We start from the raw sequence: 6,727 nt of genomic DNA, 5'->3' as shown, positions 1-6,727 counted from the left end.
TTAAATGTTAAATTATCTTTAACTCTTTACACAAGACACATTTTTTTGGAATTTCAAAATAGAGAGGAATCACTAATAATTCATCTTAAATATACTTTTAGTACCTTTTAGATAAATTAATCTTAAAGACATTGGGTACATTTGTAAATACTTATAATATGAATACATCTTTTATACTTAATCATTAGGTAATAATCTGCAATATTAATAATTTAAAAACCATTACTGGTTATTACTATTCAATAATGTTTCTGTAATTCATCTAAAGGAATTTTTAAAGAAAATATATTCAATAGAACACTGGTTTTATAGTATTGAGGTTTATGTTGAAATGAATTTGGATTAAACATTCCATTGTATTGATTCTACCAACTAACCACTGAAATTTACCCTTATCGTGTGCTTAGTTCTCTCCTTATTCAGCTTAAATTGTATATTTTACCATTTGTTGTGGTCTCCTTGCAAAGCTGTCACAGAATTCCATAAACTAGGTATATTATAAATAGCAGACATTTATTTCTCATGGTTATGAAGGATGGGAGGTCCAAGATCAAGACACCAACAGATATTCTATCTGGTAAAGGCCCGTTTCTTGGTTCGTAGATGGTGCCTTCTTTCAGTTTTCTCACATGTAGGAAGGGACAAAAAGTCTCCCTGGTTCCTCTTTCATAAGGGCATTACTTTCATTCATGAGGACTCTACCCTTGTGACCCCACATCATCACCACAGAAGTTAGAATTTCAACAAATGAATCTGGGGGGAGGACACAAACCATAGCACATTATATTCACTTTTTTTTTCCTACACCCCAAACATGTTTTCTTTCTTCTCGCTTGATGAGCAAAAATCTCAACTCTAGTTAAATAACACAATTCTCTTTCTACTCCTGACCTGCACCCCTACAGGTGAACATATTTGATAAACACAGAGAGAGGTACTCCTGCTGGTTTGTTTCATTTTGAATTCATGAGCACCGACCTCCAGTGGGCTCTTAATGCTGACAAGTAAATATATTATATTTCCCTGGTTTATACCTTCCCCCAGTCCACTGGAAGTGTCTTTCATACTTTCACTCACTCCTGAAGCTCCTATAGCCTTCTTGCATCTGAATTCTCAGCAGGCAACCTTGTGTCTTATTTGACTATGAAAAGAGATGTGATCAGCAAATAACTTCCACAAGCTCCCCTATGACCTCTCCCTGCCTGCTTGCACCTGTGCTCATATCTTCCCTCCTCTTCCTCTGGATCAATGTCTGTTCACTTGGCAATGGCCATCCCCCCCCTTACAGCTTAGTTCTGTGCACTTTTTAGTCCCAGTTAGTCCTGTAGCAATTCTTCCCATTCTCTCCTGAGTTTTCATTCTCTAGTGGGGATTTCTCATCAATATTTAAACATCCTATTAATTCTTTCATCTTAAAAATATTAGCTTCTCTTCATTTTTCTTTCTACTTCAGTGTCACCTATTTCTTTCCCTTTACAGAAAAACTCCTTGGAAGAGCTTTATACTAGCCATCTCCAATTTTCCTCTTTCAATTGTCCCTTGAATCCACTACAAACAAGCATTGTTTCCTTTACCTAGTCACTGAAACTATTCTTTTTTAGGTCACCAGTGAGTCCCTGTTGCTAAATCCAAAGGTCAACTCAGTCCTCAATTTACCTGACTTACTACAAGCATATCTTTCCTTTCTCATGGAATGGTGATCTTCACTAGGCCTCCAACTGTCTAGGTCCTCTCCAACCCTCCTGACCACAGCTTCACAGTCTTGTTTGCTGCTTCCTCATGGTCCACCCTGACCTCTAAACATTGGAGTGCCACAGGACTTAGCCCTTGGGACTCTTCCGTTCTACCTATTTGCATTTCCTCAGCGATTTCTTCCAAAGTCATGATTTTAAGTACTCTCTAAGGATGAATGAATCTCAAATTTCGTGACTAACTTAGATCTCTTTTCTGAACTCTAGGCTCATATAACCTATTGCTACTTAATATCTGCACTGGCCGTGCGTGCGGCCGGCTGCGTCGGGCTGCAGGAGAAGATGGCGGTCTCCACAGACAAATTATGAAAACAGAATATATAGCCTGAAAGTAGAATGTGGACCTAAATACCCAGAAGCTCCTCCATCAGTTAGATTTGTAACAAAGATTAATATGAATGGAATAAATAATTCCAGTGGGATGGTGGATGCACGGAGCATACCAGTGTTAGCAAAATGGCAAAATTCATATAGCATTAAAGTTGTACTCCAGGAGCTAAGACGTCTAATGATGTCCAAAGAAAATATGAAGCTTCCACAGCCTCCAGAAGGACAAACATACAATAATTAATTTTAGTGGATCTCAAACTTGTCTTAAATCAGCAACCTTTTACTCATGTTAATGTCTTGATTAAATATCACAATGCGAAATACCCACACATTAAGTAAAAGAATTCCAGCTGGTAAACATGACCTGGACATTTGTAAGAATATATTTAATATATGTACACCCATTATGTTTTCAGGTAACAGGAGGAAAAATGCGGCGTACTTTTTTTTCTCTTGTTAAGGCACTGTCATTTAAACATAAGCCTGGAGTACCCGAAAGAGAATTCAGGTTGACAAGATGAAAGCGTAGTGAGAAGTGTCAGCTGGCAGTGGAAGCATGTGTGTTTCTGAAAAGTAAAAGTCTCAAGAAAGAAAAACAGAAATGGCAGGCTTTATCCATCTTGCTTAGTGAAAGAGCTGCAGTTGAAATTGTTTAAAGTAGCAGGTATAATGAATATCGTCATAAATGTTAATTTTTGAAGCGGTATGGGTGCTGACTACTAGTAGTATCAAAAATATGTTCAGGATTGTTTTGATACCTGTATTTATAATAAAAAATGTTGGGGGGATTGATGAATTTCTGTTAAAAGCTATTCCTGTGTGTTACATGTAACAGACATGGTAAATATTTGTTTACAGTCTTTGTTTAACAAACCATGCGTTTAAGTTTAAGTGAAGTAAACATAAAGGAAATAGGTGTATGGATATGTGATTTTGAGATTAAAGTTAGTCTTAAAATGTAAATAAAATGTGGAATGTGTCCTCAGAGACTGTGCCAAAAAAAAAAAAAAAAAAAAAAAATATCTGCACTAGTCTGTGATAAATAAGTAAATCTCTCAAAGGTAATTTGTATAAAACTGAACTCCTAATCTCACTTTAAGATCTACTTCTATTTTCTTGACAAGCCAATATCCCATCCTATCGCATCCTAGCCTATCCCATTCTATACTATCCATTCCATGCCATTCCATTCCACTTCACTCCACTCCATCTCATTCCATCCTAACCCATGCTATTATGTTCTAATAATTCTCAACAATCTATTCTCAACACATCAGCCAGATTTCTATTTCTACCAAAATAGAAATTGGATGAAATTCCACCTTGGCTCAGAGTCCTCCAATGACTGACTACCACTTGGAATAAAAGCATTCTTTGTAGAAGCCTCCAAAGTCCCCTATGATCTTACTTCTTCATCCCTTTCTTACCTTACTTCTTATTCCTCTCTCCTTCACTTAAAGCATACCATCCTTACTGCCCTGGGTGCTTCTCTCTGATGCAAATAAAGCTTGATTTTTACCTCAGGGTCCTTGCACTTTCTGTTTCCTTTGTTTAAAGTCTTTTTACCCAGAAAATTGCGTGACTCTCTTCCCCACCAACTTTTCCTCATTACTCAAGTATCACCAGCTCTGTCTGTTTTTCTTGGCACTTTGCATATTCAAATTGTGACCTCTCCCCTGCATACACTCGCTTTACTCTCTTCCTTTCTTAGAATTTGTCATCATTCCACAAGTCATATATTGTACTTGTTATCTTATGTATTTTTTATCCTCCACTTGGAATTAAACTCTATGAAGACAGAGAATTTTTTCGATTTTCTTTATTGCTGTATCTTCAATACCTAACAAAGACTCTGACACATAATATGTACTCAATATCTGTAGAATGATTTGAGTGAATGAATAAATTTTTCATGCAGACAAAAAAGTTTCAATTGAGAGAGAATACTGTCATTGGGAAGTAAGACATGCAACTAGTTGCTTCTGTAAAATCCAGAATCAATTATAGTGGGGGGGAAAAAAACCTACAAATAATTTCTAGGCCAAAAATGGAAACTTTTTAGGTCTTTATGGATTGTGTTTTGCCAGGGAGCTATCTCATTTTTCACTGTCAAGAAAGACCACACTGCTTTCCCTGAGATTTTAAGTCCTTGAACAGGACGCCCAGCGGGTACGACTGCCAACTACCGACTGTTCTGCATTTGTTGCATTGGGGACTCTGTGCATTGTTCTCCCTCCTCATCTTGCATGGTGGGCTCACCACCTCAAAGCATTTTCCTTTCTCATTTTAACAGGTTACCATTTTAAGAGTCTCCAATCAATACCTTTTCCCATTTACATCACATTAAGAGGCAATTTAAAAGTTTAATCAAAGGCTTCGGCAATTGTTGCTGATTACGCATGCTGAGTTAAATTTGGGGACTGCAGACTGTGGATTGATTCGTGCGTGATTCCACTGTGGTAGGAAGTGAGGGAAGCAGGGTTTCTCTCCCTGCTTGTAAGCACTTGCAGGAGGACTATTGATCTATTTGCCTTTGTGCTTCAGAGCTTGGCTGGTCAATTATTTACAGATCACTGGGACAGTGAGTGTTTAGGAGCAGGTGAAAGAGAGAGGTTGAAATTGCTGTTCTTAGAATGTGGCTTTAATGGTAAAGTTCATAAAATGAAAACACATTGTTTTAGAGAAACAGATAAGTCACAGTGGGAAACAACCGGTGGCTTAATCAGAGTCCCTTTAAACAAAAATAATTGGGATATGAAGCCAACTTGCATGTTTCTGTTTTTCAGTGGTCTTTCAGATATTGGATGTGGTCTAGTCAGAAGGGAAACAAAATTCAGTGTTTCATTTTGGTGTATGGGTGTGAAAATAGATGGGTCTCAAAGCTTCCTTTCACCCTTAAGAGTCAACTTGGCGAGACCTCATCTCTACAATAAATCAAAAAATGAGCCGGGCATGGTAGCGCGCGCCTGAAGTTCAGGCTCCTTGGAAGGCTGAGGTGGAAGGATCACCGGAGCCCGGCAGGTCGAGGCTGTGGTGGCTGGGAGCGGCCACTGCCCTCCAGTCTGGGCGACAGAGTGAGACTCCAACTCAAAATAAATAAATAAATAAATAAATAAATAAATAAAAAGAGTCATTGTTTCAATATTGTTCACATTCAAAAAAATATTTTCAAGGGCCTGTTTAAGTTTGTATGAAATGGCCTAGGGATACAAAAAGTGAATATAAAATCATCTTTAAAACTCTTATTTTTCAAGAACTGACTCATAGAGTTGTTTTGAGTATTAGATGAGATGAGCATTAGCCCTGTGAGGCAGTTTACGTTATTACTCACAAAACTTGGGTGAAGACATTAAGACAGCTTAGATATCCTTTTAAATGATCTGTGAGATATCACGCAGCTACTGAAGGGTAGAGATGTAATTCAAATGATGGTGGTCTGAAATCAAAGTTGGAACACTAAGTGCTGTGCTACGTGTTATGGGCTGAATTGTGTCTCTCCTAAATTCACATGTCGAAGCTCTCATCTCCCATGTGACTGTGTTTGGAGACTGGGCTCTTAAAGAGGTAATTAAGGTTAAATGAAGTCATAAGAGTGGAGCTTTAATCCAGTAGGACTGATGTCATATTCCTCATAAGAAGGAAATGAGATGCAGCGGCACAAAGAAGATGTCATGTGAGGACAGCGAGAAGACAACCATCTGCAAGTCCAGGATAGTGGCCCCTGGAGAAACCGAACCTCTCACACCCTAATCTTAGGCTTTTGGTTCTTAGAAATGTGAGGGCTACATTTAAGCGGCTCAGTCTGTGGTATTTTGTTGTGGCGGCCCTAGTAAATGAAGACACTCTGCCTTTCTCAAGTGCCTTAAGTCCCCCACACTTTAAAAAAATTTGCCACAGTACCTAACCTGTAGTAGATGCTGAATAGTCACTATTCAAGATGTAGCAAATATCTCCTAGAGGAATTCAGCAGGGAGATCCCAGGGGATTCCTGTGGCAGAAAAATCTGCTAAAGAGGTCATAAACAACATGTTTGCCAATCTTGCCAGTCTCCTGCCCTGCACGGTGGCTGAAGGGACCACAAACCATGCATAAAAGCAGAGAAAATGGTCACAAGCAATTTAGAGAGAGACGGTGGCTCAAAACAGAGCAATGACTCTAAGAAGCTGGAAGTTGTTTTGAATATTAGATGAGATGAGCATTAGCACTGTGAGGCAGTTTACATTATTACTCACAAAATTTGGATGAAGACATTAAGACAGCTTAGTTTTCCTTTAAATGATCTGTGCGATATCACGCAGCTACTTGGAAGAGTAGGCATTTAGATTCAAAACCAAAAAAAAGGGAATAGATCAATAAAATGCTATAATAATTATTGATAAAAATCATTTGAGCCTACACAAACACCAGCATAAAATCCATTTTCAGATTAAAGTAGAAGTAAACTGCTCTAGAATGAGTTTTACGTCATCTGTCAAGGAAATAGGATTTCAGAGAATTGTTAAAACTGGACATTTGGCCGGGCTCAGTGGCTCAGCCTGTAATCCCCCACCTTTGGGCGGCTGAGGTGAGTGGATTGCCTGAGCCCGCGGGTTCAAGACCCGCCTGTGTAGCGAGACCTCATCTCTACAATAAATCAAAAAATCAGC

General features: G+C 38.5%; 1 pseudogene across 1 annotated transcript; it reads left to right on the top strand.

Annotated features, from left to right (window-relative positions):
• Positions 1–1,989: 1,989 nt before the first annotated feature.
• Positions 1,990–3,066, top strand: LOC110595220 (annotated as a pseudogene). Its single transcript, XR_002481672.1, has one exon. The product of XR_002481672.1 is annotated as a ubiquitin-conjugating enzyme E2 variant 2 pseudogene (transcript).
• The last annotated feature ends 3,661 nt before the right edge of the window (positions 3,067–6,727 follow it).

Source organism: Carlito syrichta, unplaced genomic scaffold (assembly GCF_000164805.1).
Source record: "Carlito syrichta isolate Samal-C Ts95f unplaced genomic scaffold, Tarsius_syrichta-2.0.1 Scaffold288023, whole genome shotgun sequence".
NCBI classification, from domain to species: Eukaryota; Metazoa; Chordata; class Mammalia; order Primates; family Tarsiidae; genus Carlito; species Carlito syrichta.
This window is presented reverse-complemented; position numbering and strand designations above follow the sequence as displayed.